Raw genomic sequence first — 25,274 nt, 5'->3', positions numbered from 1 at the left:
CATCTTTTTTTAGGCGGCATCTGCAGCAAGGGAGCCTTTTATGGTTTATGTGCTTTTTGCGACCTTATTCGTGAGGATATGCTGCTGTGAGGATATGCTGCTGTGAGGATATGGCAGGTATACTCTGCTCACTCACACCAACGGCTTTCGGGAGGTTATTCATACTTTTGCTTCAATTTGGCGACCACATGTTGCGAGTGGTTGGATTTTCTTTGCGAGTGTGCATCGACATGATTCTTAACAGGCTGTGGCTCACTTGTTAACTTGATCCAACTGTTGGCAGCCGTCGGATCGAGTCAAGTTCTCTGCGAGAATGTGGCTGACAACTGCCAGGTTCTCTAGAACCTAGCTGCCAGCTGCCAGGTTCTGGAGAACTAGCCTACCAGCTGCCAATTCTAGAGAACCCTCTCATCCTCGAATAACATTCTTCCATGTGTCTGTTAATGGTTTCACCACAGCTCGTTAAGGTCGTTCCCAGGCACGGGCTCGCACGTTTCCTCCAGAACGTGCTCACCGGGCTAATGCCCAGCTCGCCCGTTCTGGGCGGGAACGTGCTCGCCCTACCCAGGAACTCCTTCTTAATGGGCTATGGCTCACCCGTTAACTTGATCCAACCGTTGGCAGCCGTCGGATCGAGTCAAGTTCTCTGCGAGAACGTGGTTGACAACTGCCAAGTTCTCCAGAACTTAGCTGCCAGCTGCCATTCTGGAGAACTAGGCTACCAGCTGCCAATTCTGGAGAACCCTCTCATCCTTGAATAACATTCTTCCACGTGTCGTTCTCAGGCACGGGCTCACACGTTCCCTCCAGAACATGCTTGCCGGGCTAATGCCCGGCTCGCCCATTCTGGGTGGGAATGTGCTCGCCCTACCTGGGAACTCCTTCTTCTTCATCACGCTGGGTGCCTTTATTTGGTCAATTTCGACACCTGGTGCAGAAGTTATGTTATGTTACTGCCGAGCTGCGTACTGTGCCCGGTCTCCTGGATATCTTCTGGGTCGAGCAACGTTTTCGAAAATTTCGACATGTTTTGGTTTCTGCAGATCTGTGTCTTGCATATGTGACCATTTTTGTACGCTTCTGCCGTTGGATGCAGCTGCTGCCATCAAGTTTGTTTGGGTGGCACCTGCAGCGAGAACATGTCTTCACGGGCTCAGCGTTATCTTCTGATTGGCGCAGCGAATTGGACTGTTTCTGCTTTCAACCTGTAGCACACAGCCTGGGCTTTGACGTGATGCTGTGACATTTCGGATTTCGAGCTCGTGTTTCTTTTGGTGAACAGGTACTTAACATGCAACATGGTTTTCACTTCGTTATTGCAATCTGCTTGTTGCTATCATCGGAGGAGGAAAACAAGTGAACTTCAGCCATCTGTTGGTAGCGGCTTGAGGTTACTTCTTCATGTCTTCTTCGATTTTGACGTGCATATATGGTACGGTGGTCAGTCAGAGGCGGTATGTGGATTTGCATGAAGGACTGGAAGAACCTGTTTGTAGTGCAATGATTTGGAGGCTGCTTCATCAACAGATCGGTTTAATAAGGGCGGATGGGCGGGGAACGTGTTTGGGTACCCCAAGAATAAATTAAGAATTCCTCTGTTTTTGTTTTTGCAATATATATCCCCATTTTCTCGATATTGTTGTTCAAAGGATGCAAAGCACAACTTCCAGCCAAATGATACTTGTGAGGGCTTCCAGCAGGTACTTAGTCAAGTGGCTTTATTTTCACTTACAAATCATGGGGATGGTTTTTGATAATGAGAGCTTAGATCAGGGTTTGGAACAAATAGCCATTTCTTTGGTTCGAAATTCTGTCAAAGTTTATTAATAGCTCTTGCGAATGCTATCAACTAGCCTCATTTTTAATGCTAAACAAATAATTTGTTTTTGTGCTTTCTTTAAATTTTGAATTTTCATATTATTTAGAACTAAAGATAATATATTTCTTGGTTTTTGGTGTTAACTTTATAAATATGTATAGACTGTCTATAGTATATAACAGAGATGAAAATACAGTATATATAGAGTTTATACAGAAACCATATATTTGTTGTTTTTACAAATTAGTCTTCTTTACTAGGAATTTTTATTTAAGTTTCAAAATGTCATTAACTTAAGGATTTTTGGAGTTATAGTTTCTTGGTTCTAAAAATCTTTTATAACATAATAGCTAGAATTTATAATTTTTAAAATTTTGATTTTATTTGATATCAATTTTAGAACCATGAGGTCCAAGTGTACAGCTCTAATGCCGTATACTAATATTAGCATAGTGAGATTTTGGTAACCGTTAGATTGGTTTCAATCCGGACCACTCACTTTTATATATAAGCTATGGTTTTTGGGCTAATTGATATGCATATTTTCTATATTCCCTTTCTATATTTCATGCACTCACATTGGTGGAAATGAGGGGCAACTTTGATTGTCCTTGGGGAGTGCTTGGATTTAGGATTTTGGTTTAGATTTAGCTTTTGCATTGTCTAGATCGTAATAAACAAAAATAATTTCTCTTTGTTTCTTAAATATAATGATCAGGATCCCAAATTCATGTCCAAGTTTTGGCAGATAGTTTTTGAGAAGCTAAAGACTAAACTAAGCATAAGTAGTGGTGAGAATCCACAACCTAATGGGCAAATAGAGCACATGAATCAGTTATTAGAAGATATGCTAAAATCTTTTGTGAGAAACTTGATTCGATAGAGAGTATGGGAGAAGTATTTACCTTTGCTTCAATTTGTTCACAATAACACTCTCTTTATGGTGATGTATGGCTATAAGCATAAATCTCCTGTGAGTTTGAATTTAGCTTTGGTTCGGGTACCTTATGTTTGTGATTTCCTGAAAGATATACAAAACAAGTTTGAGTTGGCAAAATTGAACATAAGGCAAGATTGGCTAATGAGCATTGTTGTCATCAATAACTAAATGGACGTGGGGACCAACTTTTCAAACTGTACATAAGGATTAGCTTTTTCAGACTATAGCATCTCTCTTCTGGCCACACACACGTTGAAGCCATGAGAGCCATTGAAAAAGCTATGAACAATGAATGAATAAGTTGAATTATCATATTTATATGAGTGTGTAGTGTCATTTTTATTTCACTTTAAGGTTCACAAATTACACACTTTTAATTTCTATAGTGCCTAAGGAAACTGTTTGAAGGCAGCTAGGAAAAGCTCTTTGCAATGCATTGACTCACTAGAATGAACAAACCAAGCTAGGGGATCCGGGAAGCGCTACTTTGGAAGGATGCCATCAAGAATTTCCCTAATCTCTCCCTTCTCTCTAATCTCGTGAGTGGCTAGCTTCGGTGTCGAGCGAAACTGATGCTGTCCAAGTCCGAGTGTGTGGATCTCATCACTTCCGCGACCAATTCCTCGCAGGCGAGCGATGCCCATTCCCGGATCGAGATCGCCCAGCTACCTCTCCAATCTCGTCATCCTTCGGTATGGCAAGCTGGGCAAGATCCAGCGCGCGCGAGCAGTGTTTGACTCCATGGAGCGACGCAATTGCCACTTGTGAGTCATTATGTTCTTGGCACGCCCAAGAAGGGCATCTCGCCACTACCAAGGATCGAGGCAAGTTTACTGCTGCATGGTGGATTGCTTGGGGCGAGCTGGGTGTATGGAAGAGGTCCAGGAACTTGTGAGGAGCATGACTTACATGCCAGTTTCAGTGGATTGGACGTGCTTGTTGGGAGCAAAGTCTAGAAATTGAGGACAAAGATCTCATGGTGTTGTGTGCTTGAACAAGCTTTAAGTGTAGATTCTAGGAATTCTTTTGCCTATGTTCTACTAGCAAATAGTAGCAATTTTGTTTGAAACTAGAGTGAGTATAGATTCTGTGTCCTCGTGATTAAAGAGGGTAACAGATCATCATGTATGATTAAAGAGAAAATTCTTTGCTCATTTCCAAGGTAAAGTACAAGAGCCATGGACTATATAAATTTAGGGTTCTTGGAGGTCAGTGGGAGGAAGAGGGGCGAGCGGGAGGAGCGGTGGATTCTCCCAGTGATGGCACAGGGCTGCGCGGCAATCTCCAGTGCAGGCGGCCATGGCAGGAGCTCAGCGGCTCGCTGGGCGACCTGGGCACCATTCATCCCGATCGTCGTGGCTCTAGCTCTCGTCAATGGCATGGATCCTGGTACGTCTCTCATCACCACGGGCATCTACAACATTCTCACCAGCGTGCTCTTTGGCGGGCCGATGCCTGTCCAGCCCATGAAATCCATCGCGGCGGTGGCCTTCACCGAATCCAAGCATCTCAGTGTGGATGAGATCATGGCCGCGGGGATCACTGTGTCTGCAATCGTGTTTGTGCTTGGAATCACGGGCTTGATCACGGGTCGTGGCTTGGATCGTGCCATTGCCGGTGGTTCGTGGCATCCAGCTTGCGCATGGGCTCTCTTTCGCGGTCAAGGCTGTCAAGTACGTGATGAAGGATCAAAATCTCTCTAGGGACAAGGCAATGGGTGATTGACCATGGCTGGGCTTGGATGGAATTCTCCTCGCAGTGATTTGCTTCGCATTTATCGTGCTGGTGAATGGATCCGGCGAGGGCTACGAGTACTTTGTGACGAACAGTGAAGGTGATCGTCATCATGATGATCATGAAGAGCACCGTGAAGAACATCAAGCGAGATTGTCAAAGCTCGTGACGTTTTTCCAGAGGATCCCGACTGCCTTGGCAGTGTTCGTGCTCGGGATCCTCCTGGCGTTCGTGAGGAGGCCACACATTCTCAAGGAGCTCCAGTTTGGCCCGGCCACGCCACAGATCGCTCGAATCTCTTCCCACGACTGGAAGACGGGGTTTGTGAGAGCCGCCATCCTGCAGCTCCCTCTCACCATCCTCAACTCGGTGGTGGCGGTTTGCAAGCTCTCGAGCGATCTCTTCCCAGCCAAGAAGGACGCCGTGACTCCGACCAAAGTCTCGGGGGCTGCTGGTTTGGAGCTCTCCTGGTTTTCCATGGCGCTGGAGGACTGGCCGGGCAGTATTGTTTCGGAGCCACGAGTGGGGTGGCGATGGCAAGCTTGTGCTGGGGCTTCTCTTGGGGAGCTCACTGGTGAGAATTCTCCCAGCTTTTCCAGTGAGACTGCTGGGGATCTTGCTGCTCTTCTCCGGGGCAGGCGATGGCGTGCCGGGATCAAACTAGTAGGAGGGACTTGTTTGTGATGCTCTGCTGCATTGCCATCTCGCAGGGATCCAATCTCGTGGTGGGATGTGTTTGTGCCATACTCTTGTATGTGCTGCTCCAGGCGAGAGAGATGGATTGTTGGGCGATTGCACTCTTGGTCGCGAGGTTCCTCAATGTAAATAAAGCTTTAAAAAGTTTGGGAGAACACCATGGTAACACACTTGCCTGAAACCACGTCCATGCCATCTTCTCGAAAGCCTGCGAGGCCTGGCTACAACCACCGTTAGCGGCATATGAAGCCAGGGATGTCATCCGCAACAAAGACGGGGCAGAGTAAATGGGGCTTCATCGAGGTCTTCATGTCGAAATTGATCCGGGACTACTTGAGGGGTTTGAAAAACTTGGTGTAAATTTAAAAACTATGTACTTTTCACTCAAGAGTAAAATGGATTCTTTTCCTCACCGGGCGGAGTGAGAGCAATTTGGCCTGGCCTAGCAAACGAGAGAGTGAAACATTGGAGGGATGTGTGCTTCTATATCCCAACCTTTGCCACGAGTCCCGCTTGGTCGCTCCACCACCCATAGGAGAAGTTCAATGCCCACATCGAACGTCTCTTTTTAATCCTACGATTTGTAGATTATGTCTCCGGGGGCATCCCCCCACTTAGTAGTGTGCCTAAGTTAGCCTCCCCGGCCAAGAGCCCATGACAATGGAATATAGGTGTCCCTATACCCCTCACCCCACCACGCCCTAGTATGGGGTTGGGACTTGAACCCAGCCTTGCTTTACTAGGGGGTTGGGACTTGAACCCAACCTCTGTAGAATATGTTTACGGATTCGACATCCTTATGAGAAGTTGGGCATAGTTCTCTACACTTGGTTGACCTAGCTAACCCATGCTAATTAGCTTACCTTCGGCGCGCCTTCAGGTCCCAACATATGCCATTGCTCAACTTCACAAATGGATGCTTTTAATTGAACTTTGCATAAGTACATAGGGTTCTGCTTTGCAGAAATTCCTCCATTAGATCTCGCGCATTTGCTAGGTTCTCTTCCGGTTCCCACGTTGTTTCGTAGTGTGGAAAGCCTTTTCACTTTACATGGAACTCTCTCACCTCGTGTCCTTGTCGCTTGCTTTTGCGCGCATTGAGGATGGCCTCCACTTTGTATTCCTCTTCCCTTTGGATAACCTCAGGTAAAGGTCTCACTTGGTCTTTGCAAAGTGGATCCTCAAAGTACAACTTGAGTAAGTTCACATGGACCACTTGGTGCATCTTCCCCATCTCTCAAGGAAGTCAGAGGCGATAAGCCACTTTACCAATTCGTGCCTCAATCTCATGAGGCCCCGTGAACCTGTTTAAGGAACTCAAGATCAATTCATTTCCAGGAATACATGCATCTTACCTTTGGATTAACTTCCGGCTGATCCCACTTGGTAGCCTTATGTTTTTGGTGTTTAGCCACACCTTCTCCCCAGGTTGGAACTCTACGTCTCGACACTTCTGGTTCGCATGTTTGATTTGCCTTTGTTGGGCCCGTTCCAAGGAATCCCTCACTAGATTCCAAATGTTGAGTCTTTCCGCCGTGAATGCCTCCACTGCGGGTAACTCTTCATGGTACTCGGCCACGCTAACTTCCACAGGACCTTCAATAGCTCACCCATTGATGACTTCCCATGGACTCACCCTGATACTTGAGTGTGGTGAGTTGTTATAGCACATTTCCACAAGTCCCAAATGACTTACCCAATCAATTTGATTTCCAGAGACATAGCATTGCAAATAATCCTCCAACTGCCTATTCACCCTTTCTGTTTGTCTATCTGTCAAGAAGTGTTAGTGCCATCCAATTTGACTTAATACCCCATTACCTGTCTGTGAGTGATAAGATGTGCTGAATTTCAACTTGGTGCAATACTGTTCCAGGAGAGTTCTTCAGAACCTGCTGGTGAAGATCTTATCTCGATCTAAGATGATCTCCTCTGGCTTTACCCACACTCGAACCACTTGTTCGAAGAATAGCTTTGCCACACCTTCCGCATCCACCTCCATTGTGGTGGGTATGAAATGTGCCATCTTTGAAAATCGGTCCACCACCACAAATATTGCATCAAACCCCTCACTTGGGGGGAGTCCCATAATAAAGTCCATCGTAAGACATTTCCATGGATAATCTAGAATTGGGATGTTTTGTAACAAACCCCCATTAGCCTTAGTCATGGCTTTGACTTGCTGACATGTTGGACATGTCTTTACATAGTCTTTGATGTCCTTAGCCATATCTGGCCAGTGGTACTTCCTCTTGAGTAAGCCCATCATTTTGGGCATTCCACCGTGTCCCGCAAAAGGTCTGTCATGACACTCTTCTAAGGCTACCTTCCTTAGTTTCCCTTCTGGAACATACACCCTCGTTTACTTGTAATAGATGAGTCCATTGTGTTTCGCATAGCCCATTTTCTTTTCCGTTGGCAGTTCACCTCTTTGGTGAGCTTCTCGTGCCTCTAGATTCCTCAACAACACTTCCTGTGCTAGACCATCGTTCTCATATGCTGTCCACATATCATCCCAAAAGGTTGCTGTCACGTTAGATATCACCAACTTCAAGCTCGCTTTTCGACTTAGCGCATCCGCCACGATGTTGCTCTTCCCAGGCTTGTACAGAATATTGCAATCAAACTTAGTTATAGCATTAGCCCACCGACCCTGTTTCCCTCTTAGGTCGGGCTGTGACAAGAAGTGTTTCATTGCCACATTGTCCGTGTAAACCTTGAAGTGTCTCCCAAGGTAGTGTCGCCACTCCTTGAGCGCCTTAACCACTGTAAACAATTCCTTCTCGTGGGTAGGCCACTTCCATTGAGCCTTATCCAACTTCTTCAAGAAGAACGCTACTGGATGGTTGTCTTGCTTCAAAATTGCACCCAATGCAAAGTCTGAAGCATTTGTTTCTACCTCAAAGTCCTTACCAAAGTCTGGTAATGCCAACACGGGAGCCTTCCTCAACTTCCCCTAGAGGTGGACAAATGCCGCTTCGCATTCCGCTGTCCATACCATCTTCCTTTTTCCTGTTTGGTTCGTTAAGGGTAGGGCTACTCTCGAATAAATTTTGATAAACTTTCCGTAGTAGTTGCATAACCCCAAGAATGCCTTTAACTTGTGTACATTTAATGGTCGCTCCCAATCTTGGATCACTTGGACCTTCTCAGGGTCCACCTTGAGCCCGTCCTTGCCTACCACATGCCCGAGAAACTTTACCTCTTGTTGAGCAAAGTCACATTTGCTCTCTTTAGTATACAGCTAGTGTTCCTTTAGTTTCTCAAACACCTTTGTCAAGTGTTCGGCATGCTCCTCTAGCATTTTGCTATAGATCAGGATGTCATCAATATATATGACCACAAAGTGATCCAAATAGGGTACAAAGATGTGGTTCATCAACGCCGAAAATATTGCCGGCACATTGCATAGCCCAAAGGGCATCACCAGAAACTCAAGCTCCCATACCTTGTTCGACATGTTGTCTACTCGACATCTTCCTCTGCTACCTGATCTGGTAGTATCCTGACCTTAGGTCAATCCTCGAGAAGTATTTTGCTTTTCCCAACCTATCGAATAGGTCCTCAATCTTTGGCAAAGGGTACTTGTTCTTCTTTGTATACTTGTTGAGCAATTGGTAGTCTATAGATCCATCTTTCTTTTTCACAAATAACACTGGTGCCCTATACAGTGACTAGCTCCTCTGGCATGGTATATGTCACTCTTCACCGAGAGTAAGCACAAAAATGTTGCCTTGGTTTCTTAAGTGAGTTGTCCTCTCGTGGACACCAGGTTTAGGCAGGAATCTTTGGCCTTGCATTGTCCTACCTTTAGATCCTGGGCCTCCATGCTAGATCTTCTTCCTTGGGCATTCGCTAGTACCACAAGGTTCCTACTTTGTCTATGTCGAACCAATTGAACCAATCCATCCCGAAGATTATGTCAAATCCTGCCATGTCCAACAGAATGAAATCAATGTCTACTTTCCATGTCCCTACTTCGACTTTCGCTTGTCGAAGTACCTCATCGGTGCTTTGGCTACTTTGAACAAACTCTATGGTTTGCCTAGCTGCTGCACCGTTAGTCCAACTTGCCGGACTATATCTGTAGCCACAAAATTATCTGAAGCACCCGTATCAATAACGATCTTAACAAAGCTACCTCCGAGGGAAGCTCAGAGGGCTAGTAGATGTCGCAAACGACTCTCTACCAAAGTTGCTCGTGTAATGAGTAACTTTGAGTTAGGGACTGGATCACGTACCTCAGTTTAGATTTCACTCGACTTAATGGCTATATTAGCTTTAGCCTTCTTTGGGTAAGGACATTCCCTAGAGAAGTGTCCCACTTCACCGCAGTTGTAGCATATGTTGTTTCCCATGTTGCTAGCCAACTTGCCCTTTTAATCCATGAGTTTGTCTCTTTTTGCTTGACTCCCCCACATACTCACTCGCTGGCCACCAAATCTACCTTTCCGGAACCTCGAGGACTCATTCTTAGAGAAACTCTTCTTGAATTTCCCTTTGCTATATGTTCCCCTTGGTTTGGCCCCTTTGCTAAACGTGGACCCCGACCCTATCGTGTTCCCTTTTCGCAGGTTATCGTTGAAATGCACTTTGATAGCCACATCTAACACTTCCTTGTAGTTGGTCAGGTTCTAACGTATCACCTCACCGCGAGCCCAAGTTTGCAAGCCTAATATAAAGGCATGGAATGCATCTATATCACCCATATCTGTGACTAGTATCACATACTCTTGAATGCTTCTGATCTACTTTAGCCTACTCAACTCATCCTTTAGGTGCAAAGTAGCATTCGAAGGAATGTATATCGCGTAGATCTTTGCCTTCATCATTTCCCAAGTGGCTACCAGTCCTTTGTTAGCCTCTGTTGTTCTCCACCAAGACTTGGCATTGTTTGCCAAGTATGGTTTTGCACATGGGACCTTCTCCGAGCTCGGTAACCGCAATGCTTGGACGTAGTCCTCCATATCGTAAAAGCAATCCTCCACCACCTTATAGTCATTCACTCCCTTGAAGACCAGTGGGGGCTTTGGTTTGTTCTTGGGAATTGTTTGAGGGACTAATTCCACTTCAGTCTGTTCGACTTTATTTGGTTCTGCCTCAGTCCCTACCGAAGGGTCCACACCTTCTGCACTGCCAGCATCCGCAGTCTTTCGCTTTTTTTTTCTGCTTTTTGTCACGCTTTAGCTTGCGTATGAGAGTCTCCAGTAGGACATTGGTCTATGCCAATTGTCCTTCTAGAACATCCAATCGAGCCTTGGACGACCAAACCTCACCATCGGACTCCTGTTTGGAAATTTTCTCACTAGAGTCCTCCTCATGCAAGGATTCCTCATCCATAGCCTCTTGTTCGACCAGGAGCTCCAGCTCTAATGGAGGTTTTGTCTTTGCCTTGGTTCGTTTACACCTCGCCTTTGCCATCTCCCAGCAATCCGCCTCTATCCTTCGCTAGAACTGAGGAAAAGGCTCCAATACCAAATTATGCCCCGCCTTTGCCTTCGCTAGAACTGAGGAAAAGGCTCCAATACCAAATTGTAAGCCACAAATTTTTCCTTTCCAATTTGCTAGCTTACCTCGTTTATCCGACTAACACTGCCTTATCTTTAGCTAAGTTCCCTCGCCAAGGTTCCCGCCTATGGTACCAGCTCCTACTTGGTCTTACTTTGTTTTAGCTACTCACTGCACGAGCAACGGAGCGTTAGCCATCCATCCACGGATTTCCAAATCTCTCCCAATCCCCCTCCCCGGGTTAGACTGGACTTAAGGTTCAGCTACACTCCCCGCAAGCACAAGCAGCCAGGCACACCAAGCCTCCAGGTTCCTAACATCCCTTGGTACCACAAGACTTGATCATGGGACCCTCTAAATCCCAAGTCTTAGGTGCAACACATACATACAACCTGCCTGCATGGCCTAGGCCTTGCCAAGTGCCTTGGCCAGGCACTCGGCCAGGAACTCAGCGGGGGCTGGCCATGGTAGTGTGGGGCGGGCTGGTACACCAGCAAACCCGTCCACGTGGCTTGGCCCGCGCCAAGTGCTTAGGCCAGGCACTTGGCCGGGCACTTAGTGCAACTCGGCCATGGCATACCAGCGCGGGCAGTCGGCCAGGCTGTGGCCCTGTGTGGGCCAGGATAGCATGTGTGGCCTGGCCTGAGCACTCGGCTGGGAATTTGGCCAGGCACTCGGTGTGGGCCGCACTGGTACGCTGGCGAACTGGGCTGTGTGGCCCAGCCGGGGCACTCGGCTAGGCTGTGGGCTGAGTTAGCCTGGACATCAAGTGGGCTTGGGTGTTGCCTCCCTCAGCTGGTACGCTAGTGTACCAGTGGATGACCACCATGCAATTACTTCTTATACATTTTTATTTTATAATGAGTTTTTCTTATTTTTAGAAATGAAAACAAAATAAACTAGAAAAGGATAAAGATGTTGGATCAAAGAGAACAAGACATGAGGAAGACGAGATCTAGGATGACAATCAATTTGACCTTCAGATAGAGATTTCCATAGCAACAACTCTACCGTCTACATTGCCATCTTCGCAACCAGATAGCTCCAATCCACATCCACCCCCATTTCCGCCACCACCGCCATCAATGCCACCACCACCTTGACTGCCATTACCACACTACTTTCACCACCATTACCACCAACCACCATTGCCATCATTGCCATTACCTCACCACCACCAGCGCCATTGCAACTGTTGCCATCACTGCCATTGCTGCCACAACCTCAAATGCCACTACTCTTAACATATTCACAAAATATGGCAAAAACTAGCTGCATTACAGAGCAGTCCCCAAGTGTGCCTGACGGGGGTGTTGGGCTTGAGCTGGGGGATAGATTTGATAATGGTGCTATTGGAGGTGTAGTTGAAGCTGAAAGAGAAGTGGAGCTACTTGAACACGTCGTAAACAAGCACTTCCAAAAGACAGTTTTGAGAACCAAAGAGAAGGCCGTTCACATGACTCTAGAGTCTCTGAAGTGGGAAGGCTCGGGAGACATGATCTGAGAAATCTTACTGTGTCAATTCACTTAGACAAGCATCGTTTGGTCTGCTTCACCTCACTTTGTCAACATGGATATCTATAGTCTATACAAATAGAATGGCCTCGAGACAAACATAGGTATATTGCTTATTTCGGTTTTCAAGCCAGGAATGACAAATGCCCTCTCGATGTCACTAGAAATCGAGAGGGTTTGGGATGACATTTGGAAAATGAAGTCCTGCAAATTTGATAACATGCTTATGAGACATCTTGAGACTCAACAATTTGTGGGGAAAATGTTCTACATTATCGATAGGAATCATCGCTGGTGTATGTGGATGAAGTGCATCAATGAATACTTCTGAGACGATCTTGTCTATCACACCAATATTCCATCTTCAATCACTTTTAACAATTTGTGTTTTGCAGGTTGGGATAGTTTGTAGTGCAAAAGAAAAGCCTAGTATATGATATCGAGCAGATCCAATTTCTTGCCAATCTCGATGAGGATGAAGTCTACAGCCACTATAGTGATAATTTAGCATCACTTATTCGGCATTAAAGAGGTCATCAAATTGCCAATAGATGGTACAAGAATTTAATGGCTTTTATGACAGCCGTGTGGAGTAAGGTATGTTCTTCCAAGTATACTTCTTGTCATAGAATGTTTGTGATGTCTTCAGCCATTGGTGAAGGTTAGGCAAGATGCATATGCATAGTCGCATTAAGCTAAAAATGATCAAAAACTCTCAGAGCATTTAACTGTAATTGACAAGAAAATCAACATCATAAAGAAAATAAAGGTAAAGAAATTACTTAGTGTGGTTGACCCTCAATGCCCAAAGGAGTGGTTTGATATTATAACAGAGTTTGCTTGTCATGAAAGTAAGTATTGTTTGTGTTTACTTGAAGGTTACTCACAAAAGTTATTTCTTAGTGGGCAAGACTCTATTCTGATACACATTCTGAACGACCTCAATAATAGACTCAGAGATGGAGAAAAATGTTTGGACAATATGATGGAGACTATAATAAAGAGGACTGTCTACATTTCACAAATTATATATGAATGGGAGGTGTTTCTAACACCTTTCATAGGGGATGATCCTAAGCAACTTCCATTCAAGGACTTTGTCACCACTGAGCTTACAAAACTCGGAGAGGACTAGCTACCAAAGAAGGCCACAAGCAAGACTCTATTTGATAAACAACTTGGGCAACCTTTATACAGTGAGTGGCTTTTAAGTAACATACAGTTTCTTAACCATATTCAATTTGTTTATATTTTATTATAGGTATTTCCAAAATAGAGGCATTCCTCTTGAAACACTAGTATGCAAATGACTCTTGAGGCATGGTGTAAGAGATGGAGGCATGTACCCGACAACAACAAAATTTCTAACAGCAATAAAGCGAGCTTGTCCTTGGGAATTAGAGATGCCAAATTATGCACCAACCTACCGAGAGGCTACAAGAGGCAATAATGAAGACATGCCGGATGATGAAGATGATGGCCATGAGAATGTCAACACTGTTGGTGCCAATGGCAAAGAGAATGAAGATGGTTGTCAGAACAACTTGCAAAAAATTCCTCGGGATGAAGTGGAGTAAGAGAACCAGAATGTATAAGAAGTTCTACCTCAACAAAAGTGTGCAAATCCACATCTGGAGGAATCAATCAATAGTGATGATGATCGTTCAAGACGTGCCCACAACTGAGGAACTTCTTGAGGTATATTTCTCTTAAGTCTCTCCTATTCTTAATTCCTCAAAATGGTTGCAGCAAAAATTGTCGGGAGTAACTTCATTCCAACTCGTCTTGATGCCTAAGAAGAGGACTTGGAGGAACTTACATCTACCACATGCCACATGATGGTTATGTAAATTTTTCTAAATTTTTTATGCCACATGACTGGTATGTAAATTTTTCTTAAATTCACATTTGACCTTTGTCTTCTCCCCCTAGATTTGCCTTGTTTCTCCAATGGCATTTCGTGGTGAAGTTAGGATCTTTATTAGCTCCTACAGTTCATTGATGGCATCTTTTAAAGAGGATGCTGAGAATATGGCTATCTGGCAAAAGTGGGAGTGCTTTTGTCAGAAGATCCATAAGCGACCGCTTGAGAGCATAAACTTCATGTTCTTTGACATGCTAGATGGTTTTCCAAACGTTGATGGTGATGTCCTAAGCTGTGACTAAAGACCACTTGAAGGATGGGGCGTGGACCATACTTGAGCTCACGAGTTAAAGAGTTGAGTTCACGAGTTGAGCTCAATTTTCAATTGTAATTTAGTATTATAAACTTTAAAATTTTAAGGTTATGGCAAACCTAATAATTTCATAACTCTTTATATATTATATAGATAAAAATGTTTTAAAGGACACTTCTTGTTCTAATAATTTAAATATTTACTACATGCAATGATAGGGACGTTTGTTAGAATATAAAATAAAATGTTTGCAAAAAGAGTATTCTTGTAACTTATTTAAATTTGTACTTTCTGCTTTCTAGCTAGTAAATGTCAGGTTTGTTAGAATTAAAAAATTATTAAATTTAAAATAAGATTCTATGTAAAGCCATATAACCGTTTGAAAGGAAAAAAAATAACCGTTGATGTAAGCTTATTGCATATAAAAGAAGGACTTGGTTCTTTCTAGAATGCATTTTTGAGGGGTTTGTCATAGCATACTATCTAAAATTTAGAAATCTTCATTCACACTTTCATTTGAAAAAAGGGAAATACACACAAATGTCTATGGGTTTTAGTGTTGGTAATTTTACTTCTCACAATCTTTCTTCCTAGGGTTCAAGGGCTAGGAGATGCAATAACTATCCCATTGCACGACATAACCAAACCACACAGGAGAATGAAAGAGAGGATAGTGAGGATAGTGATCATGAGTTGGAGATAAATGCAATGACAGAAGGTGCAACAAATTGGGTGAAAAAGAATGCCCTTTTACTGATTGAGTGCAATTCTGCCACTTTCAAGAAATACCCTATATATTTTCTAGCGTTTGGTGGAAATAATGGCAATGATCAATATGATGGTATATATGCTCTCACGACACACTACAACATCATGCACCCGAAAGACTACCATGAAATCTTTTTTGAGATGGTAAAGACAGAAATGGAGACACACGAGTACTATGAGTAGTATTGCGACAAGAACACTCGGAAGTATATAAAATGAAAAGTGAAATGAAAAAGCACATTTTTATTAATTATATAAAGTATAATAAATTTTATTGATAAAGAATAAACATCGATAGTGTTGAAGAAATCTAATTAGCTCCAAAAGTTTTCTGCAACTCAGCAATAGTAAAGCTTGCTTGGTGTATATGAATATCCACTTTAGGATCCTGGTGCAAGATGTTGATGAAGATGTAGTACATATGTTTGCAAGGAGCATATACCTTCCTATGTTCCTCGCGCTTCATAAAGTCTAGACATGTGCAAAAAGGAAAGTCATGAATGGCAATTGTGTACTCTCCACCTTTTGTTTTGACTATATACTCCTTTGCAAGCGTAATGATATACTTCGTAGAGAGAATCTCACACTCAAGTGTTTGAGCTAAATTTATTTTACCTTACTTCTGCTTGGAGACGGTACTAATAAATTTAACTGCCTTACCTTTTCATGCTGGCCTCTTGTGCATCTCTATAGGAATAGTTCTGGTTTTGTCACTCATATCTCCAACTCTCCTCTCAAGATTGAAACTAGATTTCTCAAGGTTTTCAATCTCAGCCGAGGTGAGTGCGACCCTATTAGCAACTGGACATTCTTGAGGTACTGCATCAGGTTTAGTCACTATAGTGTCTTCAAGCCTCTTCGTATGGTTGGTGTCGGTGTTGCAACAATATAGCCAGCACCATCTCGAAAATCCTACTTGCTTTCGTTCCCTATAGAAACATGGGGCTGGAACAAAAGCAGATTTATCACCACGAATCCAAGCCCAACACTTGCCCCTCGGAAGCATCCCCACACACCTTACATTCGATTTTGCTGGCACGTGTCGGATTGCCCATTGCTTCGGCTCCACACTATGGTAAGCAATTTCAACCTGTTGCAATGCACTTTCTTCATCAGCCACTTGAGGTGGCTTAGTCCGAGAGCGGTGTCTTGGAGTAGAATGGTACTTGACATCAGGCCTATGAGAGCTTTTCACTCCAAGGTCCGTACCAACATCTTCCCTAGCAAAGGAAAAATGACGCTTTGAGCGGACAGTCTTCATATCACCAATAGAAGCTCGGGGAGTGTACTCCATAAATGTGCCACGGAACACTTCCTCAACTACAGTTGCCACTGTTCGGGCGGGTGGTGTTAATTTTCTCTTCATCCTATCATGTAACATCTTAATAGAAGGCCCTATTCCCATGTATCTTCCTTCCTCGAATGCCAGTGCTTTTGAAGATTGCTCTATAGCACGTATCAAATCTGATAGATAGGCTTTGTATAGACTTATCTTCCCTTTCCCTGCCTCAGAGGAACGCTAACTCCAGTGCTTACTTTCAGAGAGATTCACAGTTGGGGTGTATGCGAGGTCCTCAAGTGGTTGATCCTAATGGAAAAGGCAATATTAAGAGGTGATAAAAGGAGAAGAAAAAATAGAAACCAATATGAAAAGAGTGATGTCCCCACTAGAATATCCTAACTTCCCACCACCCTAACCATGACTCAAGTTGTGGTAGGCAATTTACGTCTATATGGCCATCTTCACGCCACCATATTCGAATCTCATTTGCTTTTGCCTCATGCTCTTTTTCAAAAGGTGAAACTTGCCATTGTTTGCACAACTCCTTAAATATTGATTGAAACTCTGTCTTGATAAGGTGGCAGTGCTGGTTTAAGCTTTGAGCCCAATGGAACTCACAAGTCCTCTCACGACCTTCCAATGGCTGACCATTCCCAAAAACTGTTCAGACACCATTCCAGTTTGCACCAGCCCCATCTACCATGAAACTACGAAAGTTTGCAGGATTACCAATCTGCTTTAGGATAATATCGGAGAGCCAAAATATTTCTTGTGCTGTCTGATCTTGTACTTTAAACTCTGCTATCACAATTGTTAAGTTACAGCATAGCCTATGAAAACACAAATATTATAACAATTTCAATATAATAAAAATAAAAATTACCTTGGATCATACACATGAGCTCCCATGGTTGTCCAACCCGATACGCGCTCTATATGGTCAAAATGTACCCATGCATTTGCAAGGTTATTGGACCCAAACATGTCCATTCGGGAGACAAGATCTACACTAGAGGCAGGGCCCATGGTAGATATTTTGAAGATGAAGGGGCTCTCTTGCTCATTCACAACTTGGTCTGGAAACAAACTTTCATGGATGAACTTGTATGGACAAGTTCATTTCAATTCAAGGATGGAGTCAAATTTTGATTGCAACTTCCCCTCTCGAGATTCACATATCCAAGATTTTATCCTAAACAATATAATATAAGAAAAAATTATTATTATAACGTATGAAATATAATGGATGTACCTCCTTAGGCTAGTAGCAGGTTGTACTCCTCATAGTAAGTCCTGCAAGCTAGCCTCGTTTAGTTGAGTCTTTTGGCAACCTGGATTGAGTAAGGTGTTTGTGATAAAATCCTTGAGGACAGTCTTCTGAATATACTTCGGAGTTGCAGATGAGTTTCTCATAGTCTCTTTCTGCATAGCATCTTTGAAACGGTTGAGAGAACTCCTTTGTATCCCTTCCTGCATTAGATGCATGTGTGTGCCAACATGCACTACAGCTCTTCCAGCCATTCCATCTTGTGGAAGAAAGTAGTACACCTTAACCTCGCAGATAGCATAATATAGAGGAGCATTTTTGCAGAATCGACACTTGAATCCAACAGCAATGGTGTCACAGGCTGGAGGATTGATTGGACCCTTCAAAAAATATAGAGTTTCTACAGCAGTCTTGATTGCATGCTTCATCCACACAATTTAAATGCTCGCCACAATGAACTATAGATACTATGCCTTCAAAATGTTCGAAGTGTGTGGTTTTGATCTTGCACCAATTGTGGACATCTTACTTGGTTTCCATCCCCTTCCGTTTGGAACTTGTACTACTGACAAGAGGTGGTAGCTCGAAGAAAATGTTGCTGTTGTAGGAGGATGGAAGCTCATTAACAAGCCTATACAAAAACAAGTGCACGTCGATTGAGAGGCGTGAAAACTGGAAAGCACTGCTAACGGCTTTGAATATTGCTGAAGTTGGAGCTGAAGCTAGAGTTGGAGCTAGTGAATTCAGTGCCAACACTAGCATGACTTCTCCACTTGAACTAAAAGAGGACGAGAGGATAATGACTGACTCTTACTTCACATTCACTTTGGTTGAAGTGTATTTTGGCATTTTGACTGGAGATCCAAACACTCGAATCTCCTTCGACTTGAAATTCTGTAAATCCCATTGTTGTCCACCCTCGCCCACACCAGAAAGAAGAAACTCTGAGTATGCAACTATACCAGTGTCATTGCGAATCACAGTCTCTAAAGAAATAGAGCCAAGACGAAGATCAAAACACCAATATAGAAAACTTTCAAAAACAATACTCTGAGAGAATGAAAGAGGTGGGTGATCTTGAAAATGAAGAAGAAACCTCTCCATCCTTCTCAATAGGTTTTGGAGTTCTCTCTCTTTATGCTACTTGTAAAAATCCATAGTGAAACATAATTAAAATTTAAATAGAGTAATAAGAAGACAACATACAAAATGAATTTAAATTCTATAGATAATTTAACATGTTCAAGTGTGACATTATTAATATTATTATTATCTATTATGATGTTTGATGCATGTATACACATAGATCCAAGGAAAGATTTTCAGCACATGAAGTTTGATAGTTAATAATGATACCAGTAATGACATTCTACTATAGCGTGTCAAAAAAATAGATCCAATTTGACGTTAGTACGTGTGATATGTCAATTTGTCAAATTTTAAGTGGTAGATGATAATAAATCTTGATAATAAATCTTGTCAAATCTTATTTTTCACTGACAGATTTGATTCGTAGTACAACTCAAGTTTTATCCATAATTGTGAACACTGCTCAATGACATTTAAAGCACGTGCCTATTGTTTAGGATCTAATACAACACAAAATAAATTTCTGGATGAGGATTCATCCATTCATAGATCGATATTGTACAACATATTTAACGTGCCTTATTTATACTCTTTAAAGTTCTTGTAACAATTCCAAAATATGTACAAAATATTGATGAGAATGCATCCTTTCTAGATAATTTGTAAAATACAATATCATATCTCTAATAACAGAAATGTTGATAGGTGCTAGTTATATCATCATTAAAATATACAAAATAAAGAAGCATAATTTACATATAATAATAATGATAAGATAAAATAAGATCAAAAGATATTGTGATAGTGTAGATTTAGGTTATTCAGAATGAATGGCCAAGATGAGAGACTGGTTAGGGTTAGGGCAGCCATCAGGATTAGGGTTAGGGTAGCTGCCAAGATTAGGTTACTGTTCGCACCGTGAGTGGAGCGGCGGTTGTTCATCCCCACAAAAGAGAAAAAAAGCGTGCGAGAGATCGAGAGATTGAGCGCAAAGGAGATCGAGGGATTGATCGAGGGATTGAGTGCAAAGGAGATCGAGTGATTGAGCGCGGAAAAGATGGAGAGATTGAGCGCGTGAGCTGGAGAGATTGAGCGTGCGAGTGGGAGAGATTGAGCGGACAAGAAATCTAGCACGATTAAGAAATCGGGAAGGAAAGATGCTACCGAGGGTGAGTTTTGATTTGATTGCTTCCACTTCCATTTTTTTCTTCTTGCTTCTTTCTTGATTGCTTCTTTAGGGCCAGCCACCTCGGGCAGTTTTGCTAGCTGAGGGGCCGAGGTTATTTGAATAACCTCAGTCCCTCGGATGGCTAAACTGCCCAAGGTTGAGCCCGAGCTGGCCATCTCGGGCAGTTTTGCTGGCAGAGAGGCCAAGGTTATTTGAATAACCTCGGCCCCTTGGGTGGCCAAATTGCCCGAGGCCTAGTGTGGGCCAACCACCTCTGGCAGTTTTGCTGCCCGAAGGGCTGAGGTTATTCAAATAACCTCGACCTCGGGTGGCCAAACTGCCCGAGGTGGAGTGCGGGCCGGCCACCTCGGGCAGTTTGGCCACTCGAGGGGCCAAGGTTATTTGAATAACCTCAACCCCCTGGGCAGCCAAAGTGCCCGAGGTGGCCAGCTTGAGCTCGACCTCTTCACTGGCCCACCACCAGCGCAAATCCCTGAAGTTGGGCAATCTAGTGGTGTTCATGATAGGGAACCTAAGGAACAGCCTGGAGCTGAAAGAGTTGCAGACTTTTCTGACAACGTGGTGGACAAGCGCTTCCAAAAGACTATTATGCGGACAAGGGAAAAAGCAGTTCACCAAACACTTGAGACACTCAAGTGGCCAGGCCCTTGTGACTTGATCAGAGAAATCCCACTTTGCCATTTGTAGCAGACGAACCTTGTCCGTATAGCATCCAAGTATGTCAACCTGGATATATACAGCTTGTTCAAACATAATGGCCTTGCAACAAATATCGGTATGTTTTTAGTCTCTTTTTGCAAGCCAGGAACAATGGAGATCATTATTGTCACACCCGAGATTGTGACAGCTAGGATTCTATTTGGAGGAGGAAGTCCCTAGAATTTGATAACATGCTTATTAGACATCCTGAGACTCGATAGCTTGCGGGGACAATGCTCCAAATTATTGATGGTAACCACCGATATGGAGCTTGGATGAAGTGTATCGACGATCATTTTTGCAATGATCCTGTCTACCATATCAATGTTCCAGTCAGCCATGTCTACGCGAGGGGACCTTTTGATGTCAACAGACTTATCTTGGCCTGCCAAAAGATCAATGCGTAAGTTTTATAGTTTACCTTTAACTCCACTTTAACTTGTTTTGTTGTGTTTAAATGTAGGCTTGGGCAGTTTGCTGTTCAAAAACAAAACCTTCACCATAATGTTGGCAGATGTCATCCTCACTCAAGTCTGCCAAAAATCGAAGTTGCTCGATGTCATAGACAATCTTGCAACACTTATTTAGCAGTCACGCACTCGAAATGACGGTACAACTTGGTTCAACAACCCAATCAATTTTATGCTCATTGTGTGGTGTAAGGTATGAAGCTCTATTTCGTTAAAGTGGGAATTGTCATTATCCCACTTGTAAAATAAGGTTTCCAAACCTTTATATAGTATATAAATATAACAAAATTCAATTGCATTGAGGCACATGCCATTTTATTTTAAATAAGGAAATGTCTACTCAATCACTTCTCCTCCCCCTGCCACTGCTTCACCTCTCTCTTCTCCTTGTCATCGTCGTCCATTTTCTTTCCATCCTTTTAATATTGGCTCAGTTGCTCCGAGTCTAGGTGGAGCCCAAGTCCCCATTCAATATTTACTTTCCCCTTATTAATAAAACAACTTCGTAGACTTCCAATAACATGCTATAACACTTCTAGTATAATGCAAATCCTCTCAAAGAATTGTCTTTTAATATTAATACAATGGCATGGAACCCCATGCCATAATAAGTTACATTTTTAAATAAATACATGCCATCTCAGACTGTTATTTTTTGCCTCCAACGCCTATACAATAATCTTGGAATTTCATCACTCTCCACACTATCAGGATTTAAACCCAATAGTAATGCCATCTCTTCTCTAATACGTCCACGCTCATGTTCAGTGGTCGAAGAACCCATCTGGTTGAGCAGATTATGGAGATGCGGATAGTGCTTGGCTAGACAATATACATGCCATAAATGATGACTGGTGTCTGTCCGATCAAATGGCTTCTGATATACCGTTCCATCTGCCATTTGGTTGATTTCTGCAGCCACCTCCTGGACTGGCCGGTTCTCTATCACCATTGCTCCAAGCCGTTTTGCAAGGTCCCCCAGAACATACGGTTTCTTCTCCATACTGCAAGAGATGGGGTGCACTACATATGTGTGCGTGTTCGCTGCAGTTTTAATCGGCGAGTCATCGATGATGAGGATTTCACTTGAGCTAGCAGTCCGGTTCATCACTACAGCCTCTAGCTTGACGAAGATGGGCTTGCTACCCCTCACATGGACCATAGTCAAGCAATCCTCCTGCGTTAGGAGAAAGTCAAATGGTAATATTACTCGCGTCTGATCGTGCATCATCTGTAGCAACGTTAATGCATTGTGGCGCATCATGGATGTCCAAACTCCCAATTGCAAATTCAACCCGGCCCTCTGTTTTAAGTGTCGCATGGTCATTATTAGATCCTGCAGTTTCTCCCGTGTGATTAATGTGAATCTGTCTCTTTTGATCAACTTGCGACCGCAGGCTTTGGAGGGTGCAATGACATTCGAGGACGAGCCATGCTCATGGGAGAAAAAGACACCGTTCAGATCAAAAACGATACAGTACCTTCGCCATGACTCTGAAATGAAATGCGTCAGCATAAAAAATGGTACAAGTCAATTTTACCATCTACAATATTAGCGAATGGTGCTCCCGATGGTCGTTGAGAGGGTTTTGGTCGAGGAAACATGAAGGGCGGAAATACTCTCCTCTGCAATGTGGGGTCAATCACATCCGATGGCGTGTGGGCACATGCCATTTCAGCTGTAGACTCTGGTACAACTGGCTCAACAGTGGCATGGGGTGGTTCCGATGGCGTGTGATCACACGCCATTTCAGCTAGTGCCTCCGTTGGCAAAGTGGACATGACCGAACAGGCAGCAGGGGCGGTGTAGGGAGGTTCCAACGGCGCGTAGTCAGACGATTGGGCACACGTTGAGTCCGTTGGAAATGAGGATACGACCGGCTCGGCGGCTGGGGTAGCCTCATGCGGGTCCAATGGCGCCTGGTCACCGTCAGTTGGATATGTGGACAAGATTGACTCAGTGGTATGGGCAGCATCACGTGGAGCGTGGTCAGCTTGCTTGGCGTTGATATGGATAGTAGCCTTCACCAGCTCTGATGACTCTTGCAGGCAAGTAGAGTCCACTGGCGGATCCATATGCATGTCCAAATATCTCCCTTCGATTGAGATGGTATCCTCCCGTGCTACTAAAAACAAACTCATTAGCACATTGAATCGACTATACTATATTTACCATCAACTGCTATTGAGGAACTAGGACCGATATCACTTGGGCGCACTGCTGATTCTGAAGGATTGGACATACGTTTCGACCCTTGCTTGGCACTATCCTTCCTCGACACTAAAGGCTAGAGTTTGTAAATTCAACTGAATAATCTCTACTTACCATTTGCTCTGCGACCTACATGGACAATGTTAGAAATGGTAAAAGGTTAGGAATGGATGTACTATTATTTACCTGATGGTTTGTCTTGTATGACCTTCCTCCGCTGCTCTTTGGCCACCTCAGGCTGGCCATCGTCGTCATCATCGTCGTCGTCGTTATTGTGATCGTCACCATTGTGAGGACCATCCAAGTCCTCTTCATCCTCCTCTTCTTCGTCCTCCTCTTCTTTGTCCTCCTCTTCGTCCTTCTGCTCTTCTTGCTCATTATCTTTCTCTGGCTCCTCATCCCCCTCCTGCATTTCTTCCATAGGCTGCTCAGGCTGGATGGCTTGTTCTTCCAGGACCATCTTGGGAAAATCATCTGGCCGAGTCTCCATCTCAAAATACAAGACATCCATAGCCTGTTTTAGTGCGTGACCTAGGACCGTATCCTCACCCGACTGTCTTAACATGGTTTCTGCATGTTCTTGCACCCTTTGAAGACGACGAGATGAGAAAAACGTGGCCCTGACTTGAAAAGCATCCCTCATCCATTGTACCTCTCCATTGAGATTGGGGAAGGGGAGTCTGCCATAGGAATCTGAGTCAGGAGGTGGTGACTGCCTGCTTTCACTCAGCCCTTGATCTGCAATGAATGGCATGAGCACACACGCCATAACCGCGAGGCATTACCTATCATCTTTTCCTTGCCCTTCTTCCTTTTCGAATCAAACGCCTCTGATCCCGACGACTGTCCAACGTGCTTTCGCTTTTAATGACCACTGTCAGTTTGAGCTTGGCTGGTGCTTGCCTGTTTTGCCTTTGAAGAAGTGTCTCCTGCAAGGAATGGCATGAGACCACACGCCATTGCAAATATAATTTGTACCTCCTTTTTTCCTATTGCTTGTCTGTTTGTCCTTCTTCGACGTGCCACCAATGCGCTTTTTAGTCCTCGTGTCTGAATATTCACAACGATCTATAATCAAAATGGCGTGAGGCCTCACGTGACCTTACCTTGTGCAGGTTGTGAGCTCGGCCTAATATGGGTATCTTCAATAGTAGCTGTTAACGTCGTTTCATCATCTGGGGGTGGCCACGCTCCTGCATACAGAGCTTGTGAGATAACATTTAAACTTAAAGTGCGTACTCACCAGGTTTGCAGAGAAGATACTGTTTTTCTTTGGCAACTGTAATTATATGCTCCATTGAAGTCACCTCCTCAATGGAGTTTGTCATCGCAACACACAGGACACCCTTGAGTAGTGCGGCTCGAAAGAATAGTCCGCCGCAGTTGTACTCGACAACGCATTTGCCCTTGGAGTCGGAAGTAGGTGACCCACCCGCTATTGCGTTGAAAACCCAGTTGAGCATTTCCCATGCTGCACCTGGAGCTTTCTTTGGATTCGAAAGCTCCATAGCCGTCTTCAGTTCCTCAGGCACGAGTAAATTGACCTCCCTCAGATCAATTCGATCGGCCTGGTCGAACGAAGCTGGGAAGTCACTCCAGTCCCACTCTGTTGCAGGACCAATAACAAGGGCGAGTGTGAAGATGCGGACATTCGTCGGTATCTTCTTCTTAGCCATTATCCCATGGATCTCCCGCATCTCCTTGCCTTTCAACCAAGCCTTCACCTCGTTCAAGGCCTTCCAGAACTTGTGATAGGATTCGGAGTCGTAGATCATATAGTGGACTGAAGATTCCACCTCCGCAAGTCCCACCATTAAGTTAATGATGGAGCTAACTTCGTCTGCATGAGTGATCTCCTCGTTTGTGAAGTCCATCACACAAAAGATGTTCTTGACCTGCTCATCTCCGC

The 25,274-nt window shown here is 43.9% G+C and overlaps 1 pseudogene; it reads left to right on the top strand.

The window, feature by feature from the left end:
* Positions 1-828: 828 nt before the first annotated feature.
* On the top strand, positions 829-5,601 carry LOC112349244 (annotated as a pseudogene).
* The last annotated feature ends 19,673 nt before the right edge of the window (positions 5,602-25,274 follow it).

This window comes from Selaginella moellendorffii, unplaced genomic scaffold (assembly GCF_000143415.4).
Source record: "Selaginella moellendorffii unplaced genomic scaffold, v1.0 SELMOscaffold_37, whole genome shotgun sequence".
NCBI lineage: Eukaryota > Viridiplantae > Streptophyta > Lycopodiopsida > Selaginellales > Selaginellaceae > Selaginella > Selaginella moellendorffii.
This window is presented reverse-complemented; position numbering and strand designations above follow the sequence as displayed.